Source organism: Neopelma chrysocephalum, unplaced genomic scaffold (genome assembly GCF_003984885.1).
Source record: "Neopelma chrysocephalum unplaced genomic scaffold, ASM398488v2 Primary Assembly neopelma1_23b, whole genome shotgun sequence".
In the NCBI taxonomy this organism is placed as follows: Eukaryota; Metazoa; Chordata; class Aves; order Passeriformes; family Pipridae; genus Neopelma; species Neopelma chrysocephalum.
In genome coordinates this window covers 8,694,629-8,722,470 of record NW_020897692.1, presented here as the reverse complement: position 1 = coordinate 8,722,470, position 27,842 = coordinate 8,694,629, and the positions used below count along the sequence as shown (strand labels likewise).

The window sequence follows — 27,842 nt, the reverse complement described above, 5'->3', positions numbered from 1 at the left end:
TTTGTTCATTTTCTGTACTTAATTATAGATTTTCTCAGCCCATTTAGGCTAATTCTGTTTAAATATTAATTTTATTAGGTGTTTATTTTACTGATTTACATTGTACAGTATGTCAGATACCTGGAAGGGGTATCATACAAAATAAAACCCAGTAAAATATTTTTTAAGGGTGATTAAAGTCCTTCTGTATCTGCTGAGCTTTAGCAATCAAATGAGTGTAATTCACTGCATCTGCACTCAGAGTCTTCAAAGCAATTTGTGAATAAGTAGATTCCTCTTTCTTTACAATATGATGACCCAGGAAATTGAACTTAATGGAAATTACTCTGTGAAAGATGGATTATACCCCTTGAAGTTTACTTGGCAATGTTGTCATCACAAAGTTGTGCAGAATTTTGCAACTGGGCCTGAGCTCCATCACTAGCTGGAAGACAGTGTCAAAAACAGGGTTAAAGGTCATCATGGCATTTCAGCTATTTACTAGCATTTAATATATATAAAAACTTATAGTACCCGGACAGTCAATCTCTGCAAATCCTGCAATAATCACTGAATACTCAGAATAAACCACAATTACATTGTCCGAACTCTTTGGTCAGTGGGTAAAACCCAGTTGACACTGAGAAATCTGAAAGTCTGGCACCTTTGGGGGAGGCTACATGATCATGCCTGGGTACAAGTTTGGAAGCTAATTCACAAGCTTCAGTTTCAAATCAGTGAAATCATAATTGGGAGGAATTTCTGCAGTCAGTGGCAGGAACTGCCACACACACAGGGAGAAGAAATAAAGCATAGGGAAAGACCTTCTTCAAAAGGGACTGTGGGATATTTAGGTCAGTAGTCATCCACTTAATCTTACGGACTTAAGAAAGCAAAAAAGGAGAAAATGCATTTCATCTCTCTGCTTGTAAAACATGTACCTACAAAATGGTTGTCTGGACATCACAACTGATAGATATCAGGTAATGAACATCCATCCAGTATGAAGAGCCAAGACACCTCTAACTTCTGAAGATCCCTGATTTATCCCAGATTGTGTCCTGTGACAAAACACAGAAGAACCCCCAAATGTAAGGAAATCTGTCATGATTTTTTAGAAATTACTAGTGGATCCAGATGCAAAATCTGAGCCCCTTATTGAGGGTCTTGGGTTTTGTTGGGTGAAAAGAAACTATCTTTCAAGTGCCCCAAGCTGAACGCCAAACATCCCTGATCGGTTCTAAATTATAACACAAACATGTAAAACAGATATTTGCACAGATGGCTACATATATGTATGCATGTCCCATACTTGGAGTGAATTTGTAATGTGTTCGTATGAAGTCACTTGATCATATGAGAGACTTAAAACTGATTATTTAAATGAAGTGTGAACTACACAAACACTGTCAACTAATTCTGAGCAGCTACAGTATTGGCTAAAACAATTGTTTGAGGATTAGAAGGATTAGTTGTTGAGATTCAGTATAAACAGATCACAGCAACAATGCAATTGCTTGGAGGGCTTTGCTTCAGCACACATGCTGTGGCTGCAAAAAGTACACAGAGCATAAGGCCTGGAGTATCCATTCAGAGGTGGTGGCAATCAATGCCTGGACACTGGATTTCTCTTCTAACTGAACACCAGTATTCTGAGTAAGGGATGTTCACCTCTTCACATTTATTTCATTCTTTCTCAGGCTGGTCTTCACTCTGTGAGACAACATGTCAGTGAACCTGTACTAGAGATATATTCAGCCATATCTATTCCACTTAAACCTCATTATCTGCAAGGCTTCAGGCTGGACAGTGAGCCAGAGGCAGCCGTGTCCAGCTGTGAAGAGCAATACTCAGCTCATGTCACATGAACAACAAGCAGGGATTGCCTTGGAGGTGACCTAAGACCTCTCTGGATCTGTTCACATACATGCGCTTTTTTGAAACAAAGCTAAATCCTTGGAGACGAAGTGTCTGTGTACAGAAAGGGTCTCTTTCTTATTCGATCTTACAAGATGTGAGTTATGGTTAACAAATGCAAACAACCCACACCCCATATTTAGTGTACTTTTTGTTAGCTTTAGCCTGTCTGAAATGCTTGGAGCCTGGTTGGTTTTGGCATAGACCTGTGATGCAGCATTGCATGGGCGAAGAGCCTGAGTCCAACAGGTCCTGTAGGAGCACGTTTGCTCCATAAAGAGCACATACAATGAAGTCCAGAGGATTGCAGCTACTTACATGCAATCTTACTGAGCTCTGAGGGGCATCCATTTCCCATGGAAATGTGCTCTCTGTAGACAGAAATTAACTCCGCTTCTTTTTTGTACTTTGTGAAAGTTATGGAGAGGTTTCTTTGTTTTGAATTTGGTTTTAAAAGCCATTTTGTCTCCACTATTTGTGCCTGTCCAGTTAGATTATCTTTTATTGCGTAAGGGTACATAAAAATTTGAAAAACAAACAGAAATTCAGCTATGAGCACAGTTAGAAAAAAGAAAGCAACACAAACCCTGGATGTGTTAAGCATCTCTTTCATCAGTCCACCCTCTTGTGTTGGACTGGGACCAATGAAATAACACGGAACATCAATCTTTTTCAAAAAACAATGTGATTCTTGCAATGTCTAGCTTGCTTCTGGGATTTGAGACTGTTTACTACAGTTTCTGAATTATTAAGACAATGTTTATGCAAATGAAAATATTTATCTAGGTTACTGCTGTCAAGTACCCACTGAGAAACATTTTGCATTTATAGATGACCTTAAGCAACAATAGCAGAAGAAATTACTAGCAGCCAATATTCGGGATAGGCATGAAACCCTACATAAATCTAAAAAACAATAGTCCAGATTCTGCCGATAGGGACCACCTGGTGCTCCTAGTTACGCAGCTTTAATTCCCATTAGAAACATAGAATTTTGCCTTTGGATTATGATGTTCAACCACAGAAACTAAACTACAGCCACTTTTCTGACAAAGAGCAATGCTATTTCATGTTGTCAGTGACAAGTTTTATAGAAAATTATTGTCTATCCTTTTAGGCACAGTGGAGGACCTTTTTTAACATTTCAGTATATCAGAATAATCCAATACCGTCACCAAAATAAATTAATATCAACTTACCTTCTGGGGAGTTCTATGATATTGTAGGGCTGGATGTCATATGACATAAAGTCATGACTGTATTTAGACCAAGGGATGCAGTTTCATTAGCCTTATAAAAGGATTTGCCTGGATGAAAAGGATAAAGACAATTAATCTAAGCATTTTAAGTGGGTTAGTAAAACGTTTTTAAGACAGTGAGCAGACAGTAATGATAAGAATTAAAGCAGTCCTTACTAAATTTAATTTGTTTCACTTCCAACTGAGCTTTCAACTGATGATAAATCAGAACTTGTTTCCCTTTTGCAAAACTTAAGGAACGTTTGAGTCAAGTTATAGGCAGACAGTGGGTTAAGGCTAGCATCCACTTCTGACACATGCTTTCTGGCTGAAATAATGAAAAGACATGTAGGGAAATTATGTATACACCTTTGTTTATCAGGTGGACATAAAATTGCCATGAGTCTTCTTGGGAAATGGTAATGTTTTTATTGTTCTTCAGTACAGAATAAATTGTAGTTTCAGGTTGGTGATTAGGGAACTCAAAGCAGATCCTGCACAAGCAAGAGAAGGAAGTATGGAAGCGCACCTACATAGAATCATAGAATCAGCCGGGTTGGAAGGAACCTCTGAGATCATCAAGTCCAACCCTTGATTCATCTCCACCATGGTTACTAGACCATGGCACTAAGTGCTGCATGCCCATATCCATCCATCCAGCACAAAACTGCTCTCCCCAGACCACTGTGCAGGATACTATTCTACTTTCCTCAAGGACCACTGGAGAGCCAAATGTGCATTTATATGTGTTCAGGACTGGCCCACATAGACTTTGCCCCCACCCCCTCATGCTTCTCTGCCACCACTGCCAGCACTACTACTTGTGCGTCTGCCCAGATGGGCCAGTTGGCCAAACCAGTCAGAATAACCTCAGGCTCGTCTGTTCCTCAAACCACAGCAGGCAAATCCCAAAACACACTCCTGGCACTGTGGGCCAATGGAAGACAGGAGAAGAGTGGTGGCAGAAGGTGTTGGCAGCTGCACAGGTGGCGGTGCCCAGTATCAGGAGCCTTTTCACCTCAGTGTCATTCTGTTTTCATCCCTGCGCTCCAATTTATAATCTCTCATGCCACCACACTCCTCCAAGTTTGGCATGACACCAAAGATGTCTTTATTATCCATATGTATTTGCGCAAAGTCATCACACTCACACCTCCAATTATCACGTGGCTCTTCTATCACAAAATCATAGAATCATAAATGTTGGAAAAGACCTCTAAGATCATTGAGTCCAACCTTTGGCTGAACACCCCCATGAAAACTAAACCATAGCACTAAGTGCCTTGTCTAGTCATTTCTTTAACATTTCCAGGGATGGTGACACCATTTACCTGGGCAGACTGTTCCAATGCTTAACCACCCTTTCAGTGAAGAAATTTTTCCGAATGTCCAACATGAGCTTTCCCTGGCACAGCTTGAGGCAATTTCCTCTTGCTCTGCCACTAGTTGTCTGGGACAAGAGGCCAACCCCCACTTGGCTTCCTTTTAGGTAGTTGTAGAGGGTGATAAGGTCTATCCTGAGCCTCCTTTTCTCCAGGCTAAACACTTCCAGCTTCCTCAGCTGCTCCTCATATGACATTCTCTCTAGACTCTTCACCTGCTCCGTTGCCCTTCTCTGGATGTGCTCCACTGCCTCAATGTCCTTCTTGAAGTGAAGGGCCCAAAACTGAACGCAGATTTTGAGATGTGACCTCACCAGTGCCGAGTACAGGGGGAATATCCTGCTGGCCACATTATTTTGATACAGGCCAGGGTGCCATTGGCCTTCTTGGTCATCTAAAGTACTTATGAATACATTCCCTTTGGCTGACAACTTTCTTGCCAAGATGATTCATCCCAAAAGCATCTCCCACATCCCTCCTACCAACATGAGAGAGAGACAGCTCACCTTGATCTGTGGAGCACTGTACTGTCCAGGCACTTCTTCATCACCTGCCTAGCAGCCTCACCCTGTCTTGTGGCAGGCAGGTAACATTGGCTGCAGACTTGGTAGTCTCAGGGTCTGCCTCACAGTGCCTTTACTGCCCAGAATAAGCCATAATGTGTGCTGACAGACCTGTTGCAGCTTTGGTCTAAGTTATTCTGATACAGCTTATTACATTTAGATCATTGACTGTATCGTTGCATCTAGTCAAATGACTAGACTGTAGGGAAAAGAATGCTAAAGGTCAGAAAACAGTTCCTACTCACAGCCAGCTGCAAATTGTATTGTTTTTTCACAAAAGAAGCATTTTATACGTGTTTTCACATATACATGCACTACATATATATACATATATATATGCATGTATGTGAATAGGTACACGTGAATCTTTGGATATGTGGATGTACATAAGCTCGTACATATGGATGTACATATGGATATGTGGATGTGCATGTGGATGTGAATATGTACATCCATGTATGTGTACATGTGTATTTACGCACATACACACTTTCACATATAGGCCAACAACCAAAGAAGTTGAATTCACAGTGGTGCCAGAATTTCTCAGGAGATTTGCTACAAAGTGGTTTATACAGCCCCATTTCCACCTATGGACCAATCCTCTGGCATCATAAGCAGCTTTCTTCCCTTAAATACCGAAAATGTATCTACAATAAGAAGTCCATCATAAATGATGTAGCATGACCAGAAAACTTGATGCCTAGAAGAAAATGGATGTGTGAAACCATTGAACATTTGTACCTAGGAGACCTCCACTGGATTAAAAACAATTTTAGACTCTTTAAATAAACTCTTTTCCCAAGACTGTAATTTTCTGAGAAAATGTCACACCCCAAAGAAGGCATTTTACAGAAAAGTTTTCTAGTTAAGAAATACATTTTTCAGTTATTAAACAATCCTGACAACATATTCCTCACCACAAGGGTGGTCAAAGAATGTGGCAGGCTGCCCAGAGAGACTCTGTTGTCTCCATCTCTGAGAGTTTTCAAAACTGGAGTAAGAATGGCCCTGAACAATTTCCTACCAGGAGAGGGAGGCTGGACTACCCCACCTTGCACTTTTGTGTATGATCCTGTGATTTTCAGCTGGTTACCACATGGAGGAAGCATGTAGTTTGTGCTGGTCATACAGCAGCCTTTTATGATTTAAAAAATTTCAAGCTCTTTCTGCAGCCCTCTGTAGTGACTAGAATGTTTTCAAGCTTGCAAAGGATCCTGACGGATTCCTGTCCTTAGTGGTCATAGAATCCCATATTTAGCCATATCTAATTTATTATTTCCTGGCTAGCAGCAGCTGAAGGATGACAACCTGACTGAAGTGGTCCAAGCTCTCAGAGTCTCTCTGTAGCTCTCTCTTGTAGCTCTCCGAGTCTCAATGAGGCACATGAAATGGGAGCTGGCAACAAGCCCCTTAGAAGAAAATTCAGCTACTTCGGCATCCCGCTCAGGAATAGAGACAGAAGCACATGTGCCACTTGATCCCTGTTCTGCTCTTGCAAAGCTCTAGATGGCATCACCCCTCTCCAGCCTGACACAGCACATTTGCGACACTGTAGTTGGTGAAACTCATTCCTCAAGATCCCCCAAGTCGAGCTGAAGGATTGCAAGGATGGCTGTCAAGAGATCCTGAAGGTCTGGCACCTCAGCAGGTCCATCAGGAGGATTTTCAAAGACCAATCTGCTCCTGAAGGGCTGAAGTGTGTATGGTACATAACTCAGCTACACTTCACATTTTTCTTGATACTGTTGTAGTTTTCAGCTCTTACTGAAAGTCTTTTCACTTCTGTATTTCTCATCTTTCATTTTCCACTTGTGCAAATAAACAAGACATAGCATTAATACTAACTCATTTAGCAAAATTGTAGCCTTGGCAAAAGGGACCATTTTCAAAGAGAACTGGCAGCAAAATAAACATGGGAGAAAATAAAAGAGAAGGGCTGTCTTTTTTCCTGAGCTGCCAAAGTTGCTTTTGATCTTACTGGAGCTAATTTTGGTTCAGAAGAGGAAAAGAAAACTCAAATGCAAAGTGATATGGCCAAGTTTACATAAACTGTGTATCTCACAAGGAGAAAACCATATAATTCAAAGTAGAAAAAGTCTGACATTCTTCAGACATCATGTTATTGAAGAGGGACAAATTCACAAGAGAAGTAATGGGAAGGAATGAGCAGCCCAACACCAACCTCTAACCTCTCTTTGTTCTGCTCTTCTTCAACAAGAAACGAAATAGTATGGTAACAGCCAAGAAAATCTTGGCTTGCACATCATCATATAAGCAGGAAATTCCAGTAATGAAAATATAATCCTGGAATACAAGAACAAGCAGAGAAAATAAGAAAAAATATTTCCAGTTGAGAGGAAGGAAGGAGAATTATATAAAATTGAAACACCTTCCTTGCACCTGTTAAATACAGTAACAAAATCTTGTAGTATATGACTTTTTCCCCCAAGGGACTAATATACATTAGATTTTTCTTATTGACAATGACTGCTATAATAATCCCTTTGTTCACATCCTCATAACATTCTGGAAAAACAATTCACTTTGGGGACTAAAAATTCTTTAAATCTGGTCCCAACCCAGAGACATTTCTGAAAATTTGAACAAGATGCTGTCAAGTATTTCTGAATTATGCACACATATCAAAACATATATTTCTTTGTTTTCTTTTTTTTTCCTCATTCACAACTTACAATAAGGCAATGTTGGTTTAGTATAAAATTTCTCTTCTATGCCTATACACTTTTGTGGACAGATAAGTCATCTCCTTGTAAGTGATTCCTGCAGAACTAGAAGTGTTAGTGGCTATGAGCACACATTGTACATTTGTACAGAAATAATCTTTTTTCAATAATTGTGTCAAATTCACATTGCCCATGATCAGTGGATCATCCCCAGGCAGGTGGGTGGGAGGCTGAGATTCCCTTCCCTCCATGCTGGGTCTGTAAGGCTGTAGCATGGAGCTGAGACAGCCTAGAGAGCCCTGACCCAAGGGGTCTCCCACAAGAACCCCAAAATGCTGCTATTCCCAGTGAAATGTGTCTGTGATGCTGGAGCTGGAACCCTGCTCTTACTGTAAATGCCCTGTGATTTTCAGTGACCACAAGTGATTAAGATTTTAGTTTTAAATTTCATCCATAAGCCGGAACAGGTTCACTAAGATCAAAAAGAAATACCAGAGACGAGGGAGAGGGACATGGATGTCTGGGAAAACTAGTCCTTAAAGAAGAGAAGAGTTGAAATTCCCCATGGACTGTCTGGCTTTGTGTTTTGAATGCCGTTCACTTAAATTGGTCGCCTGGTGTAGCCATATCTGCTATAATTGCAGCAGATGGCAGTTGCTGAAACATCTCCTGTATGTGTACCCTTTCATTATGGCATATAAGCACAATATTTCCAGTAATTTAGAGGCAGTTAAAATCTCCTATTCCTTGGAAGCTGCTTTTCCTGTAGTAGTTCATGCAACATTCGTGGAGAAGTACAAACTGGAGAGAAGTACAGTAGTTACTATGTTAGAAGTTGATGTCACTAGTTAGAAGCTCCTACTTAGATTTAAAAAAAACCCAGGCTGTTAAAATCTGAAAAAGAAGTACACAGAATTGTACTCAAATTTCAATTAGAAGCAAAAAAACCCACTGTGTTTTTGCCTCTTTCATTAAACTCTAGTGTCAATTTGACAGTTTCTGTCTAGATCACTGAAGACTTGTGATATATGGGGTTTTTAGCATCCTCTGAAGCAATAACTTGTTTTTTCAAGGTACTTTGCCATGATATTCTTTCATAACAACCTGACAGATGGTATGATTTATGAGAAAAGAGGTCTAGAGTGAGCCACAAAGTCATAGTGATCTCAGTGTCACTGATTTTTCCAATACTCAATGTTTTTCAAGAATCACCCTCTACTGGAAGTGTGTTTCATTAAAATGAGGTAAATTGGAAAAACACTTGAGGATATTGAAGTGACTGCAGGAACCTTTAGGCAGTTAAAAAAGAAAAAAAAATTTGATTCTCATGAAATCTTAAAGCAATCCCATGATTTCTTAGGATATGCTTCAGGATTTTTGATCTCACACAGCTGGCAGTACTATACTCTTTCCCAAACTATGATGTGGCTTCTCTTTCTCCTTATTTAAAAGCAATATTTCATGTTTCAATGAAGAGTCAGCCTTTGGAGTTATGCCATTATAAGAGCCCTCTTCCCTCTCCCCACCATTGCAGACAAAATTTTGAAAATATAAAGCCTAAAAATTAGGATATGAACACAAAAAAAACCCAAACCAAACACCAAATAATGTGTTACCTTTTTTTTTTTTAAAGAATATCTCAATGCTTATAACTTATACTCTTGTGAAAAGCTAGCTTATGGTTTGTGGACTCATAAAGTGAGTACTACTGCTAGTTAGCACTTGAAGGAGAAATTACATTGTATTTTTCATTTTGCAGTGCCTTGTAAATGGAGAGCACTGTTTGCCAATAGTGCCACATATTGTTTATACTTTTATATCTCTTTGTTATTTGTACTACTGTAGAGTCAGAGAGCCTGCAGTAATCACAAGTCCATTCCATTACTTACTACACACAGCATAAGCAAGCTTCATGTCTAAAGATCCCACAGTTTAAATAGATTGCTGTGATCAATTTGTTCAATTAGGGGGATTTTTCTTTCATTTATCTTTGATAGGGGAGAGGCACGAATTATGTTTTATCCAAAGATGGCCCAGGAGGCTCAGAGGAGGGATGATTTTAGGTAGACAAAGGGAGGCAGCACTCATCCTTCACTGGAAGAGGCTCTCAGGGTGGCTGAGCTGCCAACAAGCAGGAAAAGCAGAGGGCTCTGCTGACTGCAGGGACAGAGCAAAGCACTGCAGCATTTACAGATACTTTATATATTCCCTAACTTTGTTTTTTACCATCATCTAGGGGTTAGATATATATACATACAACATAATCCAGAACATAGACAAGAAATGATGGCATCCTCTTGGTATTGAGGCACTACATTAGGCTTCCTATAGCCAATGGGAGGTTCTCCATTGGCTTGAGTAGGGCATTCATGACAGCACAAAGATAATATACAACCTTTTTGCCCCAAGCAGAATAGTTGGGCCCTCTCATCTCCTCTGTCTAAAAATAAATATAATTCAGGAAGTGTATATAACAGGAAATTAAAAAATACCCCTATTTAAACACTAACCAGAATAAGAACCAGCAGTGTAATAGCATTATTGATTTCCAGCCTGATCCTAATCAGGTTTTGCAAGATCTTGCAGCTGCCAGCCATTCACAGACTTTTAAAAGGAGTTCCAAGCCATGACCAGCTGAAGAGCTGAAAACTAGAGAGCTGTTAACACAGGAGCTGCTGGTAGGGACAGTCATCCGTCCAGCAAGGAAGACATTTATTTATAGAAAAGCCTTTGAACCAGACCACTACATTTTAACATAATAATAACCAGTTATACTGAATTCAAAGAGCAGTAGGGTGTAACACAGCCGTGCATTATATATCCTATTGTAAATGGTCTCAGAGGGAAAGCTTGTAATTTAGGAAGGTTTGAATGGCAAACCCTGGGTCATTGTAACAGATACTTTTTCTTAGTTATTTTTATGGAGAGCATGAGAAAGAGAAACTGGCTTGAAGAAGTCAGGCAGTGTGTGTTTTCATTCAACCTTAGTCAGCTCTGAAACATCCTGGAGCTCAATCCCCCTTGGCCAAATATTTGTTTTAAGATTAATTGTTCACACAGGAACTAAACAGCAACTTGCTGAATTCAAAGCTTTTAAACGAGATTTCTGTTCCTCCTCAGGACGTTTTTCTCATGTGTTGCTGGCTTTTTCATATGTTCTGTCACCTTCAGGAAGCAGGATTCAACCAGAACCAAGGAAATGGCTTTTCTGTTTGTTTGTTTGTTTTTAAAGTTTATCCACGTATGAGGTGGCTTCAGGATTAATATTACAGGAGAGCCTCGGGGCTCCTTCAGAGGTCCTTGTTGTGTTAGATCACTTCACTGCAAGCACTCAACAGGCAACGTACCCCAGAGCACAGCCTAGGGAGCAAAATCTGACCAGTGCCATCCCCATGGTGCAGCACCACCTCAGGTAGGTGCCAGGTCATGTTGAAATCTACAGGCAAGAAAAGGAAAAATTGTGAGAAGCGAAGCAGAAGCTAAGGTAATGAAATTCTGGTTGCCTGGAAGTCAGCGGTCCAGCCTGGCTTCCACAGAGCCAGATTTTTCGCCATACGATAAAGGCATATCACCTAACTCAAGTGAAGAGCAGGGAAAAAAGCTAGCCCTTGCTCCTTGTACAGCCCCCGGGTTTGTCAAACAGCTCTTTCAAAAGCCAACTGCTCCTTAAATCCAAACTCCTTGAACCATATAGTCAGTTTGGAGCACAGTATTCTTCTTTGGCTTTTCTGGCCAGATGGAGACTCTCCCTGTCTCATCTGATCCTTTGTACCGGCACCTTTTGTTTTCTTAAGCAGTACATTTTTCACTCCCTTTCATCTATGCAGAGGATATGTATCCCAGTCAATTTTCATTGTTTTTTCCAAGGCTGTAAATACGTACACCCTGTGAATACTGTCATCAATTACTGTCCAAGGACTCTGTTGTGGGTGGGCTTTGGTATATGGCTCTAGCAGCATTATTGTTCCTTCAGAAACATTAGAGTTAAAAAGTGAGAGAAACTACCAATCAAAGCCAAATACAAATATTAGAAACAAAGATGTGCAAAAGGAAGATTTCAGTAATACCATGGAGTGCTTCCAGGTTATTATTGCCAATTAGGAAATTAAATGTGAACACATATAGTAAAACACTGTTTTCTTGTCACTAAAAAATACTTATTTTCAAATTAATTTATCTCCTTATTTCTACCTGCCTACTATTAATGATATTCTACCCAGAATAGATCCAGATTTTATCTGCATGATTGTTCTCAGCTCCCTCATCCTAATTTCCTGTTTATGCAGAATAATCACAACTATGAACTGGAATTTTAGTGTGAGAAGAACTTGATTTTTGTCTGTTTTTCATGGATTATGTTTATAGATGGAACAAATTAGAAATATAAAAGGAAACATTGACTCAACCAACACTTTACCCTTGTGTTTTGTGCAAGAATTCTTCTCTGGCTTCCAACAAACACTTGATTTCCAATCAAACATTTAATATCAGCATTAAAATATTAGGTTTTATCATTGAACCCCAAAATATTGAAAGAAATCACATGCATTTAAAATGGTGCAGAACCATTTTTAGTTCAAATCAACTTTTGCAGTATCACATCAAGCAGTAAGTTACTTGTGGAAAACTTTAAAATTTTCCTCTTTTTTTCCCCTTTTTCTTTTGGGAGGAGTGCAAAATGATAGAACTACACTGGATATATGTAGTATGTGTTCCTCCACTGAATATGTATTCATCAGCAGAATCATGTGCTGAGGAACCCAGTAAAATTACTTACTCATGACACCTGTTGAAAGGGAAAGTGTCTTTGGTGCCAGGTGTTTTAGAGTAAGATGAGTATAAGGCACATGCTATGGTAAGTCTGACTTTCATTTATTATAAATCACTTCTTCATTACTCCACAAAAAAACCTACCTGAAAGTGAATATTAGCAATAAATGAGAATTAGCCACTCTACTATTGAAACTGAAGCCAAAACCAACTAAACAAACAGAATCAAGGCAGCATTTAATACATAGGTCATTGTTTCAGAAAAGAACCAGAAAGTGATAATTAGCCACTCTTCCTAGATTACCTGGAACCCCTGTTGTGTAGCATATTGGTATTAGCATTCTCTTTTGTAGTAAACAGACTATTTAGGTCTAGTAATTGAGTTGAAGGAACAAACCACCAGTTCAATTTTACATTCACTAACACTGATTAAATGAAAAACATGACAAAGCACTGCTACAACTTACAATACAGTTTTAGGGTGGAAAAGGATAAGCAAACTCTAAGTGACAGTCAGCATCTCTGTGTGTTCTATTGTCAGAGTATGGATTCTGATGTGAATCATCTCAGACTGAAGTCCAGAGTACGAGGTCTGCTACGTTGTATGGTTTGATTTGGTTTAGAGTATGCTTAAATCTTTTTTTAGGATCTAAATTAGTAATATTACCATCATGCAGTAATGTCTGGAGCTTTTCTAACATTTACATGGAAAGTACAGTTGGGTTTGTGCTCAGCATGAGTTAAACATTCAGACTCTGGCTGAGTTTCATATGCAGATTTCTGCTAATATCTCCCCTATCTCAGCAGTCCAATTTAACAATACATCAAATACTCTATTCACACTTTTCTAGTATAAACAATTCAAATTGCCGTCATTTAGTGACACTTTTTCCCAACTACTCTCATGTTAATTTTGATATTATATAAATACAGTAAGTGATCAGAAGAAAATGCTAACAACCAGGGCTCTGTGGATGATAATACCACTTATTAACAAGAAAACTTCAAAATATATTTCCTTTCTTCCACAGCCTTCTGACATTAAAAAAAAAAAACAACAACCAGAGAAAAGTTGTGCATGTGAAGTGACTTGAATTTGGCATGACTAGAGACTGAGATTTTCTGTGTGAAATATGGTTTTTATTTAAAGTAGGTCATTAGTGCAGCTGTTGAAAGTGTTTAAACGTAATTGCTGCTAAGCTATGTTTTCAGAAAGTAATATTTTGTGGATATAATTTGGTCAGAGAGCTGTAACACAGAGATAAATATTATTTAAAATATTTATTTTACACTCCAGAGGCTTAACAAATATATCTGAATCAGACACTGTTCCTGGCCAAGATGATGACTGGGATTGGTCCAAAAACGAAAACAAGTGCAGCTAAAGCCACGCATTTATTTTCTGGATTTGTGGGTGAACATGCCAGGCTTTGCTGTTGTTTCTAACATTCAAGCATCTTTCCATACTTCCTTGCCTTGCCTAGCCTCTCTTTTTGCAGACAAGGTGTGGAAGGAGCATAAATTGTCAGTAGAAACAGCAGTTCCAGCCTGGATACCAGGGTGAGATTGGTTCATGCACAGGAGGACACTTTGAAAGCAATAAGCAAGGTTAATTGTGTCTAACCACCTGCACTCATCCACCCCACCACAGCACAGAAATCCTGGAAAACCAGGTGCTTCTGACAATAAGACCACGCAGGGCAGTGAAGCTTGTGCCTGGGACTGAATCAGGAATAGAAACCAGAAACATCTTGTTTCTCTTCATTATCTGCACAGGGAGACCTGCATAACTAGGTTGGACTTAGACAGTTAATTTTTAACTTCTGCAGTTAAGTGTGATGAAGTAAAACTGAGGTTACCACAGGGCAAAAGACTGCACACTGCGTCTTCCAGTTTTGGCCTTATTAAGGTAAGGCTGTAGCACCAATAACAACACTCAGTGGAAGTATCTAACTGAACCACTGGTTTCAACATGTGACTTCTGTGTCATAGTCCTTCTTTTGCATCAAAGTACATAGTTTTACATAAGTTTTGGCCCTGCTTAGAAAAGAAAACTGTAGACTTCTATAGGACTAAGACTGCACTATCACAGTGCTCTATGTAGCAGCGCACGTTTCACCAGCTGAACAATACTTTCTCCTCTGCATATATGCAGTGAGTATAGCTAAATCACGGACTTCTTTTTCCTTCTGTCAGAAGGTGAAAAGGAACAAACACCAGAAGCCCAACCTTCTGGGAATTTGTCAAAGGCAATACAATTTCCTCCAGCAACTCCAGCATCTGATGTGATGACTTGTGCTTGAAATGGAATATACATTTTAAAAGGTTGAACACAATATAGGCTTATGGTTTCTTGGAGGTTGTAAAAGCTGTCGATTGTCCCTACTTAAAATACCATGTCTTATATCATGTTTGATTTTGTCAACATCCAGATTCCAGATCTTGTGCTCATGATTCTAAAGTTAAAGAGCATTTTCCTACTGGACATGTTTTCATTGTGTGATTATAGACATATATATATGTACACACTCATCAAGATCAAATGCAGTTTCATCTTTACATTCAACTCTACAGATTGATGTGGGAACCAGAATACCATTGTTTCAAATGTTTTTAACTTAAAACATAAGCTTTTCTCTGTCCTTCTCATCACTTCTAAATTTCGAGTGTTTCAGGAATACCCATGATTATCTGCTTCACAGTGGAGGAGTATCCCTTCATGGAAAAACCTGGAGATGGCTGGGAGGAGAGTAAACAAGATAAATCAGCTGATTTGGGAAATCTATACATTTTCTTGCTCAGGCCCCCAGCATTTTAAGCGCTTTAACAATTCATTGCAGCTAATCTGATTCACAGTCAGGTATACATGATATGAGAGAGCTCTAATTCCCAGAGTGCCAAATCCAGCATTTGTTGCTTTACTAGAGCTCCCAGTCCCACTAATACGCAGAAGCATAAAATACCGCACAACACAGGACTTTTAACCCCAAAGTAAAATTAAAAGACTTAAATTCTGGAGGTTGGGGGATGCTGGTTTTATTGTGGCTTGGTTTTGCTTTTTTTTTTTTTTAAAGCTCTCCTATAAATCATGTTCAAGTAACACTGGAAAATCTTAAACTGATCTATCCCGTAAACGAAGAAAATTCCAGACACTTCATTGAGGGGAGACTATAAAGACATTGTTAATTCTCCAGTGAGTCCTGTTATTCTGTAACAAGCTGATTAGTCATCTGGCAGCCAGTGGGTTTTGATCTAATCATCCACAGAATGCAACTGGCAGAAGAGCCAAAACACATCTCCTGTGCATGGCAGTCTCTCAAGTCTGAAAGTTGGTTCCAAAAATAACAAGAAAAGAAAAGAGAATTAGGCTTACATAGTACCAACACCAAGATGAAGGCGGCAGAAGAAGGGGGAGGTGGAGAGGAAGGATGGCTGAAGATTCATTGCACATGATTTTTGCACATCTTTTCACTCACACTGAGTTTAGTCAATGGTCAGCCTTTATGGATCCTGATGGAAAGGTGGGTGCCATGAAGATGCAGCTGCCTGAGTGTTTACCATAAGGAGAGCTCTCAGATGAGATAATTCTGCCAAGAAAATTCAAGTTAAGCCCTCAAAGTAGGAGCCAGGAAAGAACAGTGCAGTGCAGTAGCTATATATGGAGAATAAGCATGGGAACAGGGCATTCCACTGCACTGCATATGCTTCACTGCTTTCCTGACAGCTAAAAATAGGATGTCATGCATGGGTATCAGAAGAGTAAGGTTTATTAGGAGGGAGAAAAATGATCTCATTTTATTTCTGATTATCTTTGTCTACTTGACTGCCTTAAAAGCTAGTTCAAATCACAGTTCAAAGGCGAATTTAAAAATATAGATTTTGCTCCTATTATATTTCATGAAGTTCATCCATAAATTTTCCTTAAGTCCATGTGACACTATTTATTATTTTATATCCTAGTTGATTCCAATATCTCAATTTTTAACAGCTTAAAAAATATTCTAAAATGCCAAATTGCATTAACAGCAATATATCAAGTCCTGCAATCAGATCTTAAGCCTAATTTCCAGATTCAAAATATATAGTTACCCAGAAAACCATTTCTTGGGAAAGAGTAGATTTGGTTTGGATCTGATTTAGTGGGAACTGCTTACAAACAAAACAAACAACTTCAAAATTTATTTGAAAAAAATCTCCTATGTAGGAACTAGATACATCCAGGAAATTATATGATAATATTTTCCTCAAAATGAGCATAAAAGATTTTCACCAAAATGAGCATAACAATTCAGTGTAATGTGATCAAATAAATCTGCTGTTTCTGAATCACCTTTAGAGCAAGATATGAGAGACATTATTACTTTAGACTTTGAAACAAATATATACTATGCCTGAATATCTACCCAATGAATATTATATATATATAATATATAATAATACCTGCTGTAAAATGAAATAGAAAAAAGGTGTTTTGAGGAAATGTATTTAAGCAGCAATGTGTCACTGGTGCATTAAGAAGAAACTTCTGCTTGCAAAATATATTACTTACTTTGCATTTATGTCCATCAAATTGTATATCAAATTGTATATGGTTAGCTTTCTATGCACCAATATAGGTGCATAAGGCCAAACATGACTTCTCTCAAGGATCCTCAGAAGACTAATGCAATTTGTTCTGATGCTAATCCAAGCTGATAAAAAGCTGGTAATTCACTAACAAGTGACTCTCACCACTGGCCAGACTGAAACCTGGTATGAGCAAGTGCCAGAGTCTGGAAAATTCAGAGATGAAATTCTGACAGGATATTAACTGGTTCATCTTTTTGATTCTACAGAAAGGAAAAGTAAATGCATCATCCACATCACCTTTGGACAAATGCAGCCCAAATCTGCATGCTCCACTTAGTACATGTAGTGATTTGGACACCCAAAAAAGGTCTTATTCTGTGTCTATAAGTTCTAGACATTTATAAAACTTTACATGTAAACATCATGGCAGAAAGTGACCCTATGGATGTCAGTAGTGCTATAAGCTGAAGTTATAGTGTTTGTAACCTCTAGCTGAAATTTACTCAGGAATGGGACTGTGATTTTGCTACACATGCATACTGTATCCAGCACAAACGTGCCTTGATCGCCAGCTGAGGCTATGAAGCTTCTTCCATATTCCATTTTCACACAGAAATGCTACTTCATAGGAGTAGAAATATGCTTATGCATAAAGACACAAGGCAGAAAGTCCAAATGTCTGTCTAACAAGAAATATATTGAAATTATTTAAGATTCCCTCTCACCATAATTATTAAGAATTTCAGTGTGAAAACTTGATTGAGGTGAATAAAAAGACAACACAATGGTGGTATAAAACAACACTATTAAAAAATTCGATGTATTCATTTAAATGTAATGGCCATGACCCTGATTAACATTTTCTCTGTAACTGGGATCTCACAGGTCTCATGAGGAATTTTGAGTTATGATTAAAAAAAAAATCTATAAAAAACCTGATAAATATATGCATTCTCTGTGAGCACCCAAGACATGCAACAAACTGCTGAAAATACAATGTTCTTCTTTCAGCAGTTAGTTGCTAGCTCATCGGTCTGGTTTTACAAGCTAATGGTCCGCATGATCCTCTCTTATAGCAGCTACAGCATTTTGTTAAATTATTTAGTGTCAGACATAGATGAATAAATTTTCATACTTTTCTATTTAAAACTTGGAGTGAAGGAAAAGGAAGGATACCACAGTTTGCTTGGGATTAGACCAGTCATGGATATTTCTCAAACAAAAGCAACTTCATATTTGCTTTATACAAATATGTGATCCTTTTTATTCCAGAAATGGAGAGTTTCTGTCAGTCAATCCCTTTTACTGCTCATACTTATTGTGATACTTGCCCTCATGACTTTTCACATGTCAGATATAATTTTGCTCTTCTCATTTCTCATGTTCTCCCTGCCATTAAAAGTATAACACCATCATTCAAGGCACAAGGAGGAGTTACATATTATCCCTTAACTGACTCACACTCTCAGCTTCTGGATTTCAGGCACTTCAGCTCTCTCGGCTAAATATGACACTGTATTTTAAATTCATCTCTTTCATTCTCATATAGACCTCTCACATATACTGAAACCCAGAGAAAGACTTCAGCTGGTTTCACTAGGCTTTCAGTCAAATCCAAATTACTTTCAATATCAAACCAGAAGTACATCAGGAGACTCTTAATTAAATAAACCAGCTCCAAAAGCCGGTGGGCTCCTCCTATATTAACATCCCAGATTAATCTCAGCTATTCATCATGCTACAATTTCATGCTTAGCACATGCAACTAGCAATTACTCTATGAGACCTGAAGTGTCAGAGCAGACATACACCTGACTTAGGATCCTAGAAAACCTCAGCAGCAGCCCATGAAGAAAAGCAGAATAGGTCACAGCAAGAGTATAACTGCATTGAGTCAGCTGAAGAAGGAGGCTCACTCAATTGTCTGTTCCGGTTAAATGCCTGGATAAAGTAGGAATGCCCTGGTGTGACCTCCGCTTCCTGCAAGTCTACTATGCTGCCTTATATGATCACTATACTTATGTAACATATCCTGCAGTTGAAGGATGGGAGTGAGCTGTAGATTTTTTTATGGCTTTCTTTGGCTCTTTAGACCTGTGCTATTGAAATTCTGAGAGATCAGGACAAATCTATGGATACCATTATCCCTCTGCATCCCTCAGATCTGTTTTTTGAGGGCAGGAGGTGTACAGGTCCATGGGTCCCAGAAAGGCCTCTTCCAACACAGTTATCATTAGCAGGCTTTTGAATATTAGAGACCAGCAAATATCTTCCTTACTTCTCTGGTGCTTCAATTTCCCAGTCTAAGCCCTATCTCATAAGTCATATAGCAGGGCTTGTAAAGGGTTTTCACATCCAGAAATCTCGGTGTTAAAAATATCCAGTTTATGAAACTTCAGAATTATATTCACATACATCCCTGGAAGTGTTCAAAGCCAGGTTGAATGGAGCTCCGAGCAACCTGGTCTAGTGAAAGGTGTCCCTGCCTACAACAGAGTGTTGGAACTAGACAATTTTTAAGGTCCTTTCCAACCCAAACCATTCTATGATTCTATATTACAAAAATGAGAAAATGTGTAAGAAAAAAAGAATCAGTCGAGACAACTGAACGTTTAAAGCATCAGTACACTAAATCCTTAGTAATTAAAAATATCAATTAAATACTTGAATGATACCTACAACTTGCATGAAGGTGCAATAAGACTAAATTTTCCACAAGAATGCCAACCCAATTCCTTTTCTCCAACTTGCTCTATAAAGAGCAGTGATTTGGCAGATCTCTTGAGAAAAGGAGACCAAATAACTCCTTTGTTACATTGCCATGGAAATACAAATACAAACAGAACACCTCCTGCTTCCACAGGCTCCAGTGGTTCACAGCTCAAAGGTACTGTAGAGAAGGAGATGTAACAGACTCAGGAACCCAGGTAACAGCAGAATTCAGTTGCTGCCCCCTTTCTGAAATTTTTCTGAAGTTCAGATCATTTATGTGAGATTCAGCATGCTCTTGCTGTAATGCTGTCATTATTTTGCATTTGTATGTGACTCTACTCTTCTCTGTTGCAGCTGTGAATAGAAGCAGGAATACTGGAATGCCATATGAAAGGCTGTGGCTTTTTTCCCTTTTTTTTTATGTGAAATAGAAAATTCCAGAAACTTCTTCAGTGACCCTGTTTTTATAAGGTTCTTAGGCTGGTTTTTGGATAAGCAACCAAGTCTTTTCTCCATTGAGCCACAAAGTCTTTTGAGAGGCAGCCAATTGTCCACAACATTCAACCTTCAAGTTTTCTTCTCCCTGTTTTTTCTTCTGAAGTATTGTTTGAGTGGAACTATTCCAGCCTGCTTCAGCAGATACCCTAATGCCTCCTCCATATCTATATGGCATGAGAAGGAACTGAATCAAGAGTTACCTGGCAAAGTTATCAGTGAGATCAAACAGGCAAGCAGGTAAAAGTCATAATTCTACATATTAATCGGAATAGGATATGTAAGAAGTTGTTTCAGTAAATGAGAATTGAAGGATAACAGTGCTTTGCTAAATGCCTTCATTGAAACTACCCGCTGCTATTTTTCAGAGACAAAAGTTCTAATCTGCCTATAAATATTCTTTATCTATAGTTTTATTTTTGCAGGAGGAGGAAGAACTGTAGTGTTCCCCTGCACATATGCAACTTGTATCCTTTTTAATATATTTTTCGCTATATACCAAACTACTGTACTTGTTCAAGGTTCAGATGTGTCAGATGCTTCAGACTCGTTGGACTCTCTCCCAGAACAGGATTACAGGTGTTCACTGTGGAAATGTTAAAATATTGTATATACAAAATCTCCCCCCAGACAGCTACAATCAGCGGCCTGTGCCCTTCAAAGAGGCTCTCTGGACTTGGCAACACCTTTTTTAAACAGGCAATTTATCTTCTGATAAGAAACAGAAAGACTTCATTTACAGTTGTTCAATGCTATTAGAGCCTATGCACGCAGTTTCCATAACAAGGTAGGAAAAACAAGCCAAGTCTTCTGCGTAGGATTTTTCTGATCTCCAGGATATAGGAACACACCTATGGTATCTTGGTGTATGAGTCACTGGGTTGCTGATGTCATGTAGTATGTGCTGTTAGGCTCAAGTAAGTGATAGAGAGAGTTCACTGCAGGACAATAGCTTCTGGTACTCTGACGTATCACCTGCCTGTTATAAAGTGGTAACCAGGAAGAAAGTTATTCTAAAACATATAAAAAATTACATTTAGAGACAGAAAAGAAACATTCTATATTTCATTTGTAATGTCATGCTGTTAAGCCTGTGACTGTAGTGCTGAACATGGAAAATCAAAAGCAGCACTGACCTTTGTCCCCCCATCTGTCTCACTGCCACTGGGCTCCCCGGGCACCCTGCAAGCCTGTGAGGCTGCGGCAGCCATGGTGTGCTGCAGGCAAGGAGAACTGCAGAAAGGGTTGCCAATTTTAGTTGTTCCTCAAGGTCTTGGAAAGTGTTCTTAAATATGGTTCAGCAAACAAAGCAAACCACAGTCCTGAACAGTTCGCAACATTTAAATAAGAGTCTCATGTTTACTATCCAAACAGCTGTGTGGGTGTTGTCAGAATGTGCACTCACACGTCCCAGACATTCTGACACGCACAGGGCGAGCAGGAAAAGCAGTTTATTTCAAGTGAAAAAGCATCAAAAAATCTGTGAGTCCTTAGACAAGTGAAAATGAGGCTTTGCAGGGGTCCCCATCACAGGTGGGAACACACAATGTTCCTGTGGCTTGCAAGGACCACTGTGACTGCACCAAAGGAAATAAAAGTAAATGCAGCTGGCTACTACAGTGAAGAGGAATTGTTTGCTTACAAACCTATTGGACATTCTAAAACATTTATCAGCCAGCTATGCTCTATGCATACACCATAACATACCTTTTTTGAGACCTAGGCTAGTATACAATATACTGCTATATACAATAGCAGTTCAGTGTCAAAGTCAGTTTTTTCCCCTTACATCCAATGTTCCCTCTTAAACCCTCTGCTGAAAGATCCAGGTTCTGCTCAAAGATCCAGGTTCTGGTCCCAAAGGTCTCTTTTGCTTAAGACTCTGCTTCTCTTTATCCTATGGAAAAAGCAACTCAAGCCACTCCCTTAGGGCTGGTGAGATGAGTCCGTTCATGTATCTTCTAGGATCCTATTTTTTTTTCTGCAGATAACTCTCTTTCCCTGCTCTTTCCTTGTGCTTTCACCTTCCAAAGAATTGCCACCGCAACAAGCACCCAAATTCTCATTTGCTCAATTCACTCTTTCTTTAGAAAAGAAGACTACCAGCTGGGGTAGTGCAGAGAAGGCTACTGAGCTGTTTGAAAAGCAAGAGTTAAACTAAGGGGAGAAGGCCATAGACACTATTTTACCCATTTGCAGAAGGTTAACTAGCAAGATAAGGACTGCTGTCTGATAGTGCCAGAAGGTAAACAGGAGAGTCATAGAAATAATCTCAGCTCATCTGGAACAACTGGGCATAAACTAGCTGTGAAGAAAGTAATGTAAGGAATCAGACAAAAGTTTTTACTTTAAGGCTGATACTCTATAGAAATAATAATAGCAGAAAACCAATTTGTTTTCAAGCTTGAGCCGTTAATTAATGAGGTAAAAATGTGTTTATTGTCATAGCAGAAAAGAGACCTTGAAAATTCAGAAGTTCTCCTCTAGTTGTTTCACTTGGTGTTTATTGAACTATACTTGCAAACCTGAAAAGAACAGCAGGAAATGGTGAAAATAAAGGAATCACTCTAATGCAGTCTATATGAATCAGGTAACTGTTAAAATATGGCCAGTTGGATCCATACAACTGCACTGGAAGCCAATGTTGCTATCAGGCCTGTGTGATCCTGAAATAGCTCTTTGTTACTTGTGGATGGCTCCTATTTCTGCTAAGCAGTGTAACTCATAGATGGTTCGCAGATGGTGGTCACCTGTGGGCCCTCTTCCCCTTTAGCCCCTTTCACTACCAGCCCAGCATGACCTGAGGCTGCTGGCTACAGGGCTTCCGAGGAGGTACAACTGTCCGCCAGAAACCACAGAGTGTCTGACTCTTTTAAACTGGAGATGAATGCGGGGATTTGTTACTAGTGATTTATGGTTGAGAACAAAGAGTCCATAATAAAGTTGGTGAAGATACCTGTATTCATTTTCACAGAATCACAGAAGATGCTGAGTTGGAAGGGACCCACAAGGATCATCAAGTCCAACTCCTAGCCCTGCACAGGACCATCCCCAAGAGTCACACTGTCTTCCCAGGAGTATCATCCAAATGCTTCTTGAACTCTGTCAGACTTGGTGCTGTGACCACTTCCCTGGGGAGTCTGTTCAGTACCCAGCCACTCTCTGGGTGAAGAACCTTTTTCTAATATCCAACCTAAACCTCCCCTGACACAACTTCAGGCCATTCCTTCAGGTCCTGTCACCAGCCACCACAGAGAACAGATCAGTGTCTGCCCCTCCTCTTTCCCTCACGAGGAAGTTGTAACTGCAATGAGGTCTCCCCTCAGTCTCCTCCTGTCTGAACAGACCAAGTGCCCTCAGCTGCTCCTCATATGGCTTCCCCTCAAGGCCTTTCATTATCCTCATTGCCCTCCTTTGTATGCTCTCTAACAGTTTAATATCTTGCTTATATTACGGTGCCCAAAACTGCACACAATATTCGAGGTGAGGCCACACCAGTACAGAGTAGAGCGGGACAAAAATTTTGTTAACAAAGATGGTCAGAGCACTTCAAGGCTATATGATTTTAAGTGATTAAAACAAATTAAGACCACTAGTTTTCCATCATTGTAAGTAAAAGGCGGAATTTTACTTGCACGCCATCTATTAACTCTTTCATTAACAATTTTCTTTGGCTAATGCTGCAGTAGCTATTAATACACATTTCAGAGTTATAACTCTGAAACATAACCAGATAAATGGATATCTGAACATAGTCAAGAATTTTACCAAATCAACTAGAAAAGAAAACATATGGGAACTGCCTGTGACAACTTTCGAAAAATTATTCAGCATGCTGTTTTCACACTAATTCCAGGATCATGATTGAGTTCAAATACAAAGCCCACATCCCACAGTAATTTAAAAAATACTCAGCTAGTGAATGAAAGACCATAGTGGAGTGAAATCCAGTAAAAAAATAACAGTGACATATATAATGAATACTTAGCATTAGTAGGTCATGTAGATTATGCAGTTAGGGGATACTTGGAGAAGGATGATAGAAAACAGTCACTGAAATAGCAAAACTATTAAAACTGGAACAGCTAAAAAGCTTGGAACCATATGTCTCAGAAAAGCTTCAGAGAAGTCATGTTTCTATTCCCTGTCATGAACAAGAGCAAAGAGACATTTACCTGTATTGGGAAGTAGAAGATATAAATCTTCTTATGCAATTTGATCTTGGAATTTATTGCTCGAGGATGTCACTGATGCCAAAAATCTAGGTAAACTGAAATAATAAATACCTTTTCATAAAGAAAAAGGTATCCATTGTTGTAGCAATTAATGTTAATATTACAAAAGTACAGGAAAGGGTATAAAATAATTTTTCACTATTTATTCCAATCCACATTTGCTAGGGAACAAAGGAATTCCCATCTATTAGATGGAGTTCTTGCGTCTTTTAAATTATCAATACCTTCTTTTTGTTATCTGGTTCCACCCATCTTCAGAAAAGACACAAAAAGCAATTCTTTTATACTGGCAATTTCAACATTAAAACTTTCACAGAGAGTAGGAGGAGGCATTAGAGAAATATGTTAGCAGAAGAGAAGATGAATAGTAGTTTTAAAGCTTATTAATTCTTCCTGCTCCACTGAAGGTAAGAAAATCCTTACAATGACTCTGCACTCTGCTGAGAAATATTCCAAAACCTTGTTATGTTCCAGTATTATGAATTAATGAGGACATGACACAGCTAGCTAAGAGCATCTCCCAAATAACCTTGCAGGTTAACCAAGACAGTTAATACATCAGACTTGGTGGTACTACTTGGTAATATTAGGTCAGACTTTTTGCCATCACTTACCCACTAAGTGCATTTTAAAAGAGTAAGAAAAATACAGGAAATGGCTCTCAGGTCAAAATAGATACAAACTGGAAGGACGGGTGGCTTTAAATAAAAAGTCACCACAACAACTGTCCCCAAAGATTCTCCAGAAGATATGTATTTAAACCTATTCATTCCTTCTCTCCAATTTCATAGGGTTATAAAGTAAGTTCTCTCTGGTATGTTGACTGGCCATAGGTGTGCAGTGTCATCTGAGATGCCGTTTGAGCTGGCGGATACAACACAGGACCCATGGCAGGGCAGCAGGAACTCCTCCTCAAGGGCAGTCAGAGGCCAGGCAGTCTACTTGTGGGTATCTCATATGGTGACAGATGTGTGTGGGTGACTGAATCTGGACCCCAAGACATACAACTTCACTGATTTCAATGGAAAAACATTAATTTATGATGTTTGAAGGTGTAGCTGAAAATATGATCTAGAACTACAGCAGAGCATAATTAAAACTTGTTTGTTACCCAAATTTTATAATTAATAAAAGATAGAGAAGAATGAACAGGAATCTCATAGGTTTTGCTAATGCTATCCAAGGAATCAGACTTTAAAACTTTAGCCTTGGTTCTGAATGAATATGACATGCTGTTTTTCAACACAGGGCACTTTCAGCTCTCTGATGTCTTACAGAGGAGGAGAGGAAAATCCATAATTAAAGATCATGTTATTAGCCTTAGGAAACCTCTATAAAAGAAACTTGCTACATAATTCTAAAAATCCTGATTAAAACTAAATTATACTCTCATGTTGTTTGATAAAGTGTCATCAGTCAAAGCTGTTATGTCCAAAGAAATTTCTTTTTTGTGTACATGTTTTTTATAGTCATCTTAATATCTACTGGATTTATGACCAGAATTGTTGCTTGATCCAGGAAGGCACAAGCAGTGTGGAACTGCACTGATATATGTCTTGAAATTCAGTGCCTTTCATGTATTCATTGCTGTTTCATAAGTGTCTGTTGTTGGTTGTAACGAAGGAAGGCAAACTTTCCTGACGGAATTGAAAACTATTTTTTTGAAAGGAAAATATCTCACAAGCACAAGATAAGGATTACAACAGGGCAGACTAGGAAGGTCTTCAACATGAGGTTTCCTCCTGTAAAGTGAGATTCCATTTTAGCTGTTTATAGGAAATCACATCAGTTCCATGATCCCTACCAAGGAACAGGAAATTGGTGTATGAAGACAGATAGATAAATAGATAAATCGATAATCAAATGCACATTGTGTGTGTGTGTGCATGTGGACGTGTTGGCAACACTGAAGCAATCATGAGTTCTCATAATGGAAGATGGAATAAAAGCCCATATAAGATACTGGTAGCGTGCCATCCCCTGTGAGTGTCCTGACAGTTTACCATTTTCCCCACTCAGCATTATAATTTGCTACAGCAGAACATGAAACTCTACAAATTCTAAACATATGAAGCCAAGAAGCGGAAGCAGCCGAGAATAGAGACCCTACCAATAAGTAAACTTTGAGCAGAAAAGCAGACTTCTCCCTGTTTTCAACCTTTCAACATGCTTATCTGGAAATGGACTTTCTCCCCAACTTGTTCTCTAGTCTCCCCCTTCCTCCCCACCCAGGAGCTGGAAAAGTCTTACTGATTCCTGGGTACTGCTTTTTTTTGTTCAGAGCCTATAAAGCTGATGTCCCATCCTAATGCAAGTCAGCTGCAGAGCAAGGAAACAAAAAAGGCCTAATTAACCTAACTGCATAGGGAGCATAACAAAGCATCTTTAGTAAACCACCGTGTGGCTCCTGTGGCTCTCTGCTGTCTCTCCTCCCAGGCAAGGGTAAGTTTGTTTGCCTTCACTAGTTCAACAGCCAGTGTATAGCTACACTGTTCTCCTGAGGGCAAGGCAGGAGGGCATTAGCCAAGAGGATAATGGCACTGTGCCAAGCAACATAAACAACTTCCCCCTCTGACTTCTGTCATTTCTAATAGAACAGGTCAAAATATAATGCTTTTTTTCTTTAATTCCCCTGTGAAATTTTGCCTAGATGTAAGGATACAGGAGTAGCAGGTTGGGGCTCTGTGCTCTGAGCAGATAGAGCAATGCTGCAGGAGGAAAAGCTTGCTGAAAAGCTGCAGCTTAGCTCTAAAGCTTCTGACCTTAACTTAGCAGAAGCAAAATTAATGGCACATCTTTGAAAGAACTGGGCATTCTAAGCATAAATGAATCCACTTTGAGATTTCAGAAACACGGAGAAACTTTGAGCTCAGGTTTGTTGTTCTTATCAAGGTAGTCAGACTTAACAATCATGATGTCATTATCAAAAAGCAAGACAGGCCCACAGCCAATTTACTAATACCTCATGTTAGAAGAATAAATCTCACCTGGATACAGTGAAGCTATATAGCATTTTCCTTGTCAGAAGAGCATGTGTTCACAAAACTTAAATGTTAATCACTTAAATACTAATAACTGAAAATATGTTTCGAACTTGGAAGGATTAAGCATGCATCCAACAAGAAATCTCCCAGCAACTTACAAGAAATCGTCCCTTGCCAATCACAGGCACAGGCCTAAGATTAAAAACTCAAGGTTTCCAGCCCCACCTTTGCAACGGCCCCTGTGCCTCATCTTGAACAAATCCCATTCCACCTCCCAGTCAGCACAATTATGTAGCATAGCTGTCCTTTAG

General features: G+C 39.1%; 1 long non-coding RNA gene across 1 annotated transcript; it reads right to left on the bottom strand.

Annotated features, from left to right (window-relative positions):
- Window positions 1–59: 59 nt before the first annotated feature.
- LOC113972899 lies at window positions 60–27,842 on the bottom strand. The gene is made up of 3 exons (XR_003536058.1): window positions 27,757–27,842; window positions 3,096–3,203; window positions 60–424 (listed from the first exon to the last, which is right to left on the bottom strand). It is a non-coding gene; the product is annotated as an uncharacterized LOC113972899 (long non-coding RNA).